Source organism: Lonchura striata, chromosome 1 (genome assembly GCF_046129695.1).
Source record: "Lonchura striata isolate bLonStr1 chromosome 1, bLonStr1.mat, whole genome shotgun sequence".
Classification (NCBI taxonomy): Eukaryota; Metazoa; Chordata; class Aves; order Passeriformes; family Estrildidae; genus Lonchura; species Lonchura striata.
In genome coordinates this window covers 66,296,458-66,309,424 of record NC_134603.1, presented here as the reverse complement: position 1 = coordinate 66,309,424, position 12,967 = coordinate 66,296,458, and the positions used below count along the sequence as shown (strand labels likewise).

The 12,967-nt window shown below is 40.0% G+C and overlaps 1 protein-coding gene across 3 annotated transcripts in view; it reads right to left on the bottom strand.

The window, feature by feature from the left end:
- The window catches only part of GALNT1 (polypeptide N-acetylgalactosaminyltransferase 1), an 85,998-nt gene extending 73,561 nt beyond the window's left edge, over positions 1-12,437 (bottom strand). For all 3 annotated transcript variants that reach the window (XM_021528776.3, XM_021528775.3, XM_021528777.3), the window contains exon 1: positions 12,265-12,437. The gene's annotated coding sequence lies outside the window, so the exon portion shown is untranslated. The remainder of the gene's footprint in view (positions 1-12,264) is intronic.
- Between the last annotated feature and the right edge of the window lie 530 nt (positions 12,438-12,967).

Sequence of the window (12,967 nt, the reverse complement as noted above, 5' to 3'; positions counted from 1 at the left end):
TTGTTTCAGGGAGAAGAAATATGATCAACCATTCATTAATATAAGTAGAGCAGTTTAACTTTTACCACTATGCTCTTCTAATTAACTGCCCTGTAGCAGCAGCTGGATACTTTTTTATAATTTAAAAGGAGCAGCTGCAGTACCAGCCACAGCACACTGAAAAAAAATTTTAAAAGACTGACAGAATGTTGACGTTTAGAAATAAATTGTGGTCTATCTGCAAACAGATCTTGTCAAAACTATTTATCCTGCCTTGTGGAAAGCAAAACTTTTGGGTTTTTTCTCCCACAGAAAACAATAACCTCAGCACCTTGCTGCTGCCCCTTACAATCACTCCTTTATTCCTCCACCTGCAAAATGTCCATTCCCCTCACAATACCAAGACATCTTCCCCATGCCTCTTAATTACCAAATTGTCAATGGGTATCAGATGCTAGGGTTCGTTCCAAGGTTTGGGTATCCCATCTGGCCAGTCAAAAGCAAGGCTCGCTGCTGAACTGGAAGGCTAGAAAACAACAGATAACTGTTGAGTTGCCTTTTTTCAATTTCCTCCAAAATTGTGTAAATTTAGTATTTTGGGGATTTTCACCCATCAGGTATTACTAAAAGCCATCTATAAATTGGAGCAGGAGAGTGGTGGGGGCACAGGGTAAGAATGAGAGAGGGCTGAGGGTGAACAGAGCAGGAGATCAAACTGTCTTGAAAAGGCAACCGTTCCCTTCCAGCCAAAACTATTTTTGTTGCCTGACTGGGGCAATCTTTGAGTAAAAACAGTATTAGCTTTTACAAAAAGGATTACCACATCTTAATGTCACCACACTTGACATACAATCAGAAAACAGGCAGACAAACTGTGGGCAGGGAACAGAATCCCAGCCAGTGGTGGCACGCCCAGGGAAATGCCCCTCCCATCACTTAGGTGTGATTTGATCCATACATATTGCAGGCAAAACCAAAAGTTTTCAAGTTTTCACTTTTTGTGTATTAAAATTCCATCCTTAACTTTCCTCTCTCTTGAAATAGCAATTTAAAGAAAAAAAATTTTATACATCTTAAGCTTTCTTTTTGAAGCTGAACAGAAAACAGTATTTCCTCCATAAACCTTCATTTACAGTGGATAGAAAGATTTTTCAGACATATACAGAGTTTTAACACAGAAGTGTTTTAAAATTTCCCTAGTCTACACACAGTTGACTTCATAAGCTTGGAGACTTTTCATTTATGTTCCTCCATAAACATTCAAGCTTTTACAAATTTTTTTGGCTTTTTACCCGTCCATCTGAAACAAATCCCTTCTGGAAAAGGAAGATAATTCTTCAACAAGTACGCGTAAGACTGGCTAAACTTCTCCAGTTCCAGCCACCATCAAAAGAATTAAACTCCTTTCCTTAAAACCTAAGACTTGGAAATGGAAATTTTAAACATAGTGTTTGCCAGTTGAGCCATTGTGATGATATCCTCTTCAATAAGCCTGACCATAACTAGACTTCAATCTACTTCAAATACACCAGTCTTCCTTTTGCTCTTAAAGCCTTGCCTCTCTACTGTGACATATCCTAAGTTTTACCTTTTATGTAACAGTTTAATAAATTGTTAAAACATAAAGAAACTCATTAAGCTATTCAAACCACATTGAAATATCTTTAGTAAATTCGATTATGTCAATAACACATGTGAAGGAAAATAAAAGATCTTACATCTTTTCTGGATACTCTCCAAGCACCAGTACAGTAAAATGAACATTCTCAGTTAGCTGACTTTGAGGTAATTTCCTTTTTTTTAAAATTTAAATACTTGAGTTACACTAAAAGTGATGATTTTCTGGAAAACACTGAGCTTCACTTTCAGACAGCCAGATCTCTAAGAAAAGTGAAACCATGTATCAAAACCCTGAAATTACTCTATCATTTTGACTTCCTTTGGATACATTTCTCCACTCTCATTCTTGAATCACTACCACGTTCTTCTGAATAAAATTAATGATTCAAACAACCACTCATCACATACCCAGACAAATGGAAGAAATAGAGAAATCACAAATCATGGAAACCGATATGCTACAATAATAATTGAAATAAACTGTTTTAAACTAACAATTAGTCAGCATTTTACAAGTGACAGATAAAGGAGCAAACAGACTCTTAGAATAAGGAGAAATTCCTCTTGGGTTTGCTCCATAGAAATATACCACACAGCTCATCCCTGCCGACGGAAGCAGCAGTGAATCATAATTTCATTTGCCTCTGCAGTAAAAGATGGTTTGGTTGTAAGAAAGTTGGTTTCAAATATTTTTGCAGTCACAGAGTTGAAAATTCAGCTATGAAGACTGCAAGGTCAAACATTTGATTTGGAAATAAGTGCTTGATGTGGTATTTAACTCTTCTGCAGAGAAGTGGTCATAAAGAAAGTTTGTTCACCCTAAAAATCATTCCATTGTGGATTCTTTTATTAAAAACGCTCATTATCCAAACTAGCAGATTACTGCAAACTAGTGACCACAACTCACTGCTATTCAACTCTACTGCAAATAACATGAGGTATGCTATACAAAAAACAAAATAAAATGCATTGTTTTCCTGGCAGAAGGCAAGATGTTTTATGAAGTTTTCCATACAGAGGAAAGTGTGGTTAAAAAAGGAGTCCTTAAATGCCTCTCAAATATACATAATACTCACAAAATATAGAGAAACCATTGTTTCAAGCTCTTAGAAGCTCCTACTGTGTTTGGGAAAGCACAGTTAGGGGGGAAGAATGAATAGTCATAATAGTCTAAAACTGCATAAGAAAGCTTTGATATGATCCAAAGCAAGAAAATTACATATTGTTGTACTTTCATGAATCAGATCCCAGCTGAGATTGGGTCAATTGGTTTCTTGCACACAGCAGATTTCAAGCATTAACTGCTTGCAGAAGAGTGATTAGTTTTTCCTGGACATGGAAAGACAGAATAAAGATGTGATTTGACAGCTCTGCAAGATCCAAAAGCAACTAAAAGAAAGAAACATGAGGAGGAAAGGAAAGAAAATAAATAATGTCTAGTAACAAGGGGGTTGGTTTAATGGTTTTTATAGGGTTTCTTTTTTTAAAGGTTTAACAAACTCAATGCACAAGATTACTTTGTTTCCTGTGGGCATTGGTTTCCGTAATTTTTTTTAATTAACTACTGCAGGTATAAAGATTTTATGATTTAGAACTGCAGCACAAAATTAGATCTAGAATCTAGCAAGTATAGTCTGTTAGAAAAAAAAAAAGTTTTGTGCTGAATCTGCATACATTGCTTTAAAATGCTTTAACTAGCTCTGGTTGCTCACTAGTCTTTTTGAATTCTTGATGGTTTCTAAACACTCTTTTTCATTTGATGACATGATACCATAGCAGAATAATGTGAATATTACAAAATAACATTTGAATTTGTAATAACAAAAAAAAAAAAAGGCAAAAAAAAAGCTGTACCACATACCACATCTTTCAAATATCCAAGTTAAGATTTTCATCAGATGCTCTGATGTACCACATTTCAGTATCTTCCAACTGCACTTTTGCAAGAATTGATGGATTGCTTAATATTTTCTGCAGGAGTCCATTAGTGTCACTGGACAGTCGTGGTACCAAATGCTTTTCTCTTCTTTAACGTTTTGTACAACAACAAAGTTAAAATACAAGTAGTATTTTAACTACCAACACACAACTTTAGACTTGATAAAATATTAATGCAGCTCCCAGCAATTCAATGAATCTATTCACAGTGAAACATGAAATACAAATTTTAGAGCACACAAAAACCTATAATGAACACTGTTTTTTCTAAAGCTATACTAAGAATAATTTTAAGCCCTTATAACATCAGTTGTTTTGAAGGCTAGATTATCAGCCATTTAGTTCTGGAACTCTGTGTAGCCTAAGCTGTCTTTAAGATGATGTTATCTATACAGTTTTAAATTATTTTATTCCAGTGTCCATAAAACTTGTGATAGCATACATAAATCCAATTTGATGCTGAAAAAACCCAAAAACCGACCAGCTAAAACATTTTTGATGAGTATGTCATCTAATAGCAGCAGCTGTCCCACTCTGTTTTGTTTTAGCAGGGAACTTGATAAAGAATGAAGAATTCCTGAGCATCCTTCATGCCACATTGTTCTCCCTGTTCACTTCAGTGTGCAATCAAACCACAGTAGAAGTTGCAGGAAAGGGACCACTGAGCAACTTGGAGTTGTTTTCTCAAAGCTATCTCAGACCACATTTCCAAAAGGTTGCCAGGCTGTTCTTCTAAGAGGACAGATAATTAAACCTAAGTCTGAAGCAAATGTATATCTAACTTACTTGATTTTCCTATCTGTAACCCTGCATATAGACACACAACACTAGAGCAAGGAACAAGTCCCAGTAAGAATTTAAAGGCCTTTCAAAGACTCTAAGAAGGTACAAAGAGTGCATTTTTGACCTGCATTAAGGCTCATGGAGAAGGTACTGTGCTTTCCTATTCCCTACAGTTATTGAACAACCGCGTATTTTTCCTGCCATTTCTGAGACTTTCAGTTCACAAAAATAAATCTCAAAATCAAATATTTAGAAACATCAGCCTGAAAAAGTTCTTCAATTTTATAACCATTCTTTGCAGACAGAGGGCCTTAAGGGATGACTTCTTTCTTTTTTCTTGAAATATGTATTTCAAATAAATTTATTTAAAGCATAGCACCTCTGCTGCACTGTAAGAAGCTTAATAATTTGTTATATGATGCGTATATATCCACATTATCTTCAGAATTTGAAAAGAAAATTTTACTAAATTATTACTAATATAAGTACCCAGCTTTCTAAAATTTCTCATCAGCAAGACCTGAAGAAAAAATTGCAAGATTATATTGGAAAAGGGGTGAACAAAATTACACACTGCTAGCAGGGGTGGGGGTTTTCTTTGCTGTTCTAAGTAGAGCTGTTATTTAAGTATCAGCTTGGGACTGCTCTGGTGTGCCATCTTCAACCATTTCTCAAAGATAAGACAGCAGATATTTGAATCATTCACATGACACAATAGACAGTGGCCTTTAAAACCACAAAGTCATCTGAAAAAAAAAAGTTATGTGAAAAAGCATACTTCATTTCTTTATGGCAAACTCACAGACTGGACATCCAAATTAATATTCCAATCAGGGGAAATAATTCCTAACAGAAGTATTGTCTGGAAACAGTAGTTAAAGCTGGGTTTGGCACCTAAAATTAGGTTTCAGCTTCTGTGTTTGAAAAGTGTATCAATCCAAATTACCCTGAGTATGTAATGAACTTAAAATTAAATAAATCCATTAGTTTAATTTTAACTTAAATGGGTCCTTAAAGATACTTTAAAAGTGCTCCATCAGTGAATGTTCTCAATTGAATGTATTTAACGAAGAAACATAATGAACAGGATATGCACATAAGAGCCTGGGCTGTTCTTAATGCTAAATTATTCATAGTGGCAATCAAACTGATGAATGTCACAGAGTAAAAAGACAACTCTGATCAATCTTATTTTTTTGCCCATAACTTATAAGCATTTAGGCCATCAGAAAAATTGGAAGCCTATTGTACATGGGGTTTGTTTACTGTTTTTTAAAAAAGCATCACCTAGAAAAGTTAAGAACTGGTCTAATGAAATTACATCTACTTGTTACCCACTTTAGGTTGGGGTGAGAGGCAGCTCTATGCTTGACCTTAATCCTTGCTCACCCTGGCCATGGTAGTTAAACTCATTTTTGAACACTGTTGAGGAGACACCTGGTCAAGGGAGGGGATTGTCCTGCTCTTGGGCAGCCTCACCTGGAACACCATGTTCAGTTTTGGGCACTACAATACAAGAAAGACATAGAACTATTAGAGAATGTCCAAAGGAGGAAAACAAAGGCGGTGAAGGCCATGAGGGAAGCTGAATGAGAAGTGGATGAAGTCACTCTGTCTGTTCAACCTGGAGGAGACTGAGGGGAGACCACATCAGGGTTACAAATTCCTCATGAAGGGAAGAGGAGGGGCAGGCATTAATCTGTTCTCTGTGGTGACAGTGACAGGACCTGAGGGAGTGGCCTGAAGTTGTGTCTGGGGAGGTCTGGGTTGGACAAGAGGAAAAGGTTCTTATCACAGTGGTCAGGCACTGGAAGTGCCTGGGCTCCCCAGAGGAGTGGTCAACCAGCCCAACAAGGTTCTAGAAGTGTTTGGACAATGCTCTCGGGCACATGGTGTGACTCTTGGGGATGGTCCTGTGGAGGGACAGGAGTGGGACTTGAGGACATTTGTGGGTCCTTTCCAACTCAGTGTATTCTGTAATTCAGACCAATCAATACTAAATACTTCTTCGTCTTTATAGACATACACAGTCATTCGATCAATTTTTCATTCAGCTTCACCATTCAGGTATGTAATAAGAATTTTCAAATCTCTCTATATATATTGACAATTAATTCCAACTTGTTACCAGTATTACCATCTTTTCCTGGTTTGTTCCTCACAGACGAAAACAAAATAAAAAAACCCAAAATAAACAAACAAACCCTTAAAAAAAAAAAAAGCAAACTCAAAATCCCAACCCCAAAATTTATTTCCTTCTCCCTGGAAGAGTCCTGAAACTATCACTTTCCTTTTAATTGTCAGCATAATTCTGGTTATTATTCACAATTTGCATTAAAGTGCTGCTGGCATACTCAGCGCAGGTTTAAAAGGCATGAAAAAGAGAAAAGATAATAATGACCTGTGGCTATGGAAAAGTAAACAGATTGGGATTCAAGTTCTTCAGGTTCTGTTGGCCTTTGTAATGTGGTGCCTGTAAAATCAGACCAGTATTCCTGCCTCCTGTCAAACTACTTATTGAGAGATATGTATGCGCTCTGTTATTTTCATCATTCCTGTGGCTGATAGGAAGCACCAGCTGAAATTTTGGAGTCTATTCTAATGCACTGTAAAAATAAAAAATCAAGGAACATGACATACCCTCCCGCTTGCCTGTAACAAGTTTTCACAAGCAACTTAGATGCTGAATATCATTCTGACTCAATTGTTCCACATAACCAGGATGACAAATTTTGTCGTATGACTTCATTTACACATCAAGAACCCTGTTACAGGAAGATATATTGGAACTCAACATGAAAATAGTACTGCATCCCATTACAAAGAAATATTTGTACAAAAAACACTAAGAGTTCATCTACAGTAAGAAATCCCATTAAAAAATGTAATTCCTAGAGATTCTACCACTTGCACAGTTTAACCAATATTGGTATTAGTGAAAACAAAGTAAATTTTTCCAAAAAACTTACAATATTACACTTGCTTGCAATTTACAGGACAAAGCCTTATAAAGCAAGATGAGAATTAGGGAACAAAAGAGCAGTTCACACATTCTGCCTCCAAAGGATGCTAACGTTCTTTCAGCTAGACAGCAAAACACTGAACTGGATTATCTTTGGGATAACTTTTCTAAGAGTAACGTTTCTAAAAGTTGATACCAGCAAGAAAAAAAAAAAAAAAGTATGAAAACACTTCCCTCCTTAACTAAGAATCAATCTCACAGCAGCTTTACATGAGCCACTCCCAGAGTCTGAATGTGCACAGCAGAAAACTGATGCTGCTTTACATTGTTCTTCTCTAGCAGGATCTCCTCACAGGAGAACACAAATGTCTTGAGGACCTTCAGATTACACGTAACAGCCACACAACACAAGTAGTGTTCAAATTCCTACCTGTATATTTCTCTTAAAAGGTAGTCTGACAATAGATCTAAAACCATCAATGAGAGTTGCTGTGGTCATTAAACACTGAATCCAATGAAAAGGCACCATTACAAAGCTCTCACTCTCGAGGCTAACTTTTTAATTCCAAAAAAAAATGAAACTGACCACTCCAATGCCAAAATGAAATACTTTGGGAAAAAAAAAAAAAACCTTTTTTGAAGTCTATGCATAGTCAATTTCCATACCACAGTTTACCGTTTAAAGAAACAAGAAAGAAAAAAAAATAACAACAGAACAAAAAGCGTGTTGTGGCAGAGTTTTTAATAATAGAAAATAAAGTTCTGGATCACAAAAACAAGGTTGGCAAATGGTATCAAAAGCCAGTTTAGGAAGGCTAACTTGCCAAGGATACCTTTTCTCAACTGACCAAGTCTCCAAACACATTTGCTTTCAGTGACAACTGAGGTTATGAGCTAAACACATCTTTTCCATGATGACTGTTCAGTTCTGTTGGTCAAACACAGGAGGAATCAAAATTGCTTTTCCTGCAAGGGACTACAAACTAGCACTCAGTAACATGCATAGTGAAGGGCTTTAGAATTCAAGCTAATTCTCTTTTCTGGGTTATAAAAAGACCTTTATGTGAACCCAATGGTAAGAATGCCTCCATAAGTTGGGAATTCCTACAACAGCACGTGTATGAGATAATTTATGCAGTGCTCAAAGTCACAAGCTTCCAATTTAGCCAAAAGTAAATGCCCCTAAAGAACCTTCATATTTCATACTGCAAAACTGTATTTAAGTAATCAAAAAGTGAATAATAGAGCAGTTAGCCAGCTCTTTAATACATTAGCTAAAAGTATATCAATTCCATTGATTTTTACAATGGGCTGATTCCACATAATGGATTAAGCTCTCTAGAAAGACTGTAAAGGGGAAAAAATGCTTTGCCAGAATTAGTGGAAGATGGTGTCAAAGTGCTTTTATGACAAGCATGCATTTAAAACATTTTATTTGGGGATGCTAAATTTAGAGTACTTCTGTCAGGAATAGACCTGGTGCTAACAGTTGAGTAAAAGCCATGATTTCAATACTGCAGATATATTTTCAATATTTCAGTTATATTTTCCTTTAAGTATTTTATTCCTAGCTATGAAACAGGAAGTTTGAACTAGGAATAAGTAATCAAACTTCAACATGGCAAAAGGTTAACAGCAGAATGCTTCAAGGTTCCATAAATTTAGCAACATTTAAAGGCACTAATTAATGAGCTGAGAAATAAAGTAGAAAATTTAATAGTTATATAGGTTAGTCAAGTATATAAGTCCAAAAACATAACGAACTGGAAGCTGATCAGCCATGATGTACAGGTAATACACTGGCAGATAAAAGTCAATGTTAATAAATGCAGAAGAAGTGTCACTGAAAGTTAAATAATTACTAGTATGGTCAGCAACCTTCTAAATTAAGTAGGCCTAGTACAAACAAGAGGATTACAAGCATCCCTGTGGAACTCGGGGAAGATCTCTGCTCAATATGAGAACATTGCTGCTGATAATTAAAAGTCTCAAGATTCAAAAGCAGCAGTGGCAAGCACTAGCAAAACTGCCTTCATATAAAACTAGTGCTTCATTCTTAATGATGACCTGAAAAAGGTTGCTGCAGCATTAGACTAGGTAAAGAATTAGAAATCAAACAGAAAGGTTCACAAGACAAAGCATGAAAAAACAGTTATAAGAAGACTAAATGTAAACAGAAGGGAAATAATTTACACCTCAAAAATTAAGATGCTGCTCAGTGAAAGCAGGAAGTATACAGTCCAGAGATACTCTTTTTGATACAATGCAAATTTAATATTCACTTGTGTCTAGTGCATCTTTATTATAAAGAATAAGTCAATATTCAAAGGAGGACAGAAAAAATTGACTGGGATGAAGAACATCCCATGTAATGATCCAAGCCTACCTCTATTAAGTACTGGTGCAAGACACATAGCACAACAGGAGTATTCAACATTTGTCTTTAATACTTTTTGTATCTGTCATGAGTTATTCACCTAGATGAACTCCAGATAAACTCCAGTATCACAATTTACCATACTAAAATTAACATGTCAATCCTTCAGAGGAGGGGGGCACCAAAACCACCTCCTCCCAAACAAACTTTAAAAATCAAAGTGCCACATTAGGATGCAAGTGACGCACTATAACTTGGCCTGAAGCACAGCATCACACACCTCCAAATTTTGGTGACAATTAATACAGATAAAAATCTCCAAAATTCTTAATGAAGTTATTGGTTAAGTATGAAGCAGTACCATTTTAAACAGCACCACTACAACTATTAAAAGATATTTTAATGCACCTTACACACAAAAAATCATTTTATTTGAATTTGTAGGCTATTTCTTTTCTTTATAAGCAGTGACAGCTCCTGATCCAGCTCAGCTTGAATCTAGAGATGGTCCCTGCACTTCCATGAGAAGATATCTAAATACACAGGCTGGGGAAGACTGCAGAGCCAAAGACCATACAATTTTGGTCCTGTGAATCAAACTTTTGTGCTATGTGGACAGTCTGACACCATATGCCCTAAAATAAAAAAACAAACCAAAACCCACTAGAAATATAAAATGTAAAATCTGTCAAGAATCCCTTGTCTCTTGAACAAAACATGATGCAAATTGCATTCAAAGACTTTAAGTATTTGGAAGTACTTTATTTTTAGATTAGTGTCCCCAGAGTTACTTTTTGTTCTCAGACCAAAGACAAAGATTACACTCCTTTTGTGAAAGAATAAAAAAAAATATTTTAAAAGTTTACAGCTAACATATGGGTTATCAACATATATGCAACAATGAAAGGACAGCAAGATATTATTTTCCTAAAGCAGCATTTGGTATTTAAATTTATTCTAAATTACCTCTTTTTTTTTTCTGTACAGCTTATTCCCGAAGTCATTTGAACAAATTCACTTTGAGATGATGAGTTGGGAGGAACAAATCTTTGTACAAATGTGAAACGGTACCACCTCACCACTAGGCTAAGAAAGGACTGTCACATCACCATGCTTTTCAAAGCATTTTCATGACTTTTATTAGTGTATTTTAATTGCCCTATTCCTCAAGGTACATGAGGGATAAGGTATACCCATTCATGCAGCTTACAATTCTGAGCAGACAGACATCATCCAGTAACAGGCCATGTGCTGTCCTTATCACCTTGATTTTGTGTGGTGTCCTTGCCAGGTAACGTTTGTATCATTTTTCTGAGGATGACCATGCTGACACAATTTCCCTACTGACAGTAGTTGTTTCAGGTTTACATTCTTGTTTCACAAGTAAGCCTGAGAAAATGCAGCAAACTAATTCAAAGTGCTAGCAATACCACTTTAAAAAAGGCCAGCATCACAGGAGGACACAGACACAATTCCAAGTCACAGAAAATGATGAAGCTGGCACTAGAAAGTCAAGTGCTATCTTCAAGATAAGTAATTCTTTGTATTTACAAGAAAAACGAGTTCTGTGATGTTCCAAGTGTTCGGGGTAGCATGATCTTCAATGTCTTTGCAAAGGGATAAAGTTGAGAGCAGGAATATATAATAATACATGGTTAGTTACATAGTTTTGGTTTACACAGCTGTTGGCTATGTTCGTTTACAGTTCATGTAGTGCCAACATCATTTATATAAACCGAGGAGGCTGTTTCACTCCTGTTCATCCCCATAAAAGTTATTTCTCTCAGCAGCTGCTGCACAAAAACCAGTTTCTATTTCAGTATCTCACGCTATAAGTTCACGAAGTGGCAGGTTCCAGAATCTACTAAAAACAAGTGGGACCTAAAGAAACTTGCCCACGGTTAATAATATAAAGGGGGGGCGGAGGTAGAGGGGGCAGAAGACACGCACTTCTGCTTTCCCAGGAACTGTGGAAGGAGGTAGCAACCCTCTGTTAACACGGCCAAAGTCACATGAAAACCAAGTTCCATTAGGCAACCAATTAGAATGGTTCTTCTCCGACCCTCTTCAGCTTTATGAATTAAAATGCAATAAAATAAGGCTGATCCGGAGCCCAGCAGATAAGAGAAACTCAAAAATATTAGTCACATGTTACGTAATAAACATCAACTGAACGAACTTGATGTGACAGCGGTGAAGAGGTAGAGCCGATGGTGCCCCGGTACTCCCCCCCGCACACGCACAAACAGCCACGCTGCCGGAGGCTGCTGGCACACAGCAGCTCCCGAGCCCTGGAAGCAGCAACAGGACGTCCCCAGCCCCCCGACCCTCTCCGCGGCGAGAGCAGCTCGCAGAGCCGCCGGAAGGCAGCCGCAGGCTGTGTGTGCGCGTCCCCCGCGCCGGCTGCTCCGAGCGGGCACCGCGGCGGGGTCACCCCGCTCCGAGCAAGGGCGGCCGGCCGAGGCGGCGGCTCTCCCGCAGGCGGCCGGAGAGGGAAGAAGCCCGGCGCCGCCTGAACTTGGAGCTTCCCTTCCCCCGAGCCCCAGCGCGGGCGGGAGTGGGGTGGGGGGAAGCGGAACCCGAGGCGCCCGGAGCCCACACTCACCTCGGCCCTCCTCTCCGTCGCTGCCGGGCAGACGTCGGGGCGAGGCGGGGGGCGCCGCCAGCCCCGCCGCTGCCGCTCCGGTCACCGGCGCCCGAGCAGAAGAGTCCCGCAGGGTAAATCCTCCGGGCGGCGGCGGGGACGAGCCGCGCTCCGCCCGCTCGTCGCGGCGGCCGCTGCCTCGCACCAAGTTGAGGCGCGGCCGCCGCTGCCGCCGCGCTGCCGGCGGCCGCCGCTACGGCCCCGGGCAGCCGGCGCCTCCGTTCGCCGCCTCGCTCCGCGGCCGGCGAAGCAGCACCGCACCGCCGCCGCCTCGGCCCCCCTCTTCCTGCGGCTGCCGGGAGCCGCGCTCCGGGCGCAGCAGCGCGGTCACACGGAGCCCCGCGGAGGAGCCGCCGCCACCGCCTCCCTCGGCGCCTCGGAGCCCCCCGCTGCAGCCCCCCGGCGGCGCCCGCTCCGCATGCCCCGCGCTCCGCCGCTCCCGCTGCTGCCGCCGGCGGCGGCGCCCCCGCCCGCTCTCCCGCGCACCACCGCTGCCGCCCGAGCCCCGCTCAGCGCCGCGTCTCCATCGCCGGCGGCGGCGGCGGCGGCGGCGCGGAGAGGCGGGACCAGGGAAGGGGCGGCGACCGCCCCGTGCGGCCCCGCTCCGCCCCGCCGCTGCCCCGGATGTGCGGGGGTCGCCGTGGCGGCGATGTCGGTACCGGGG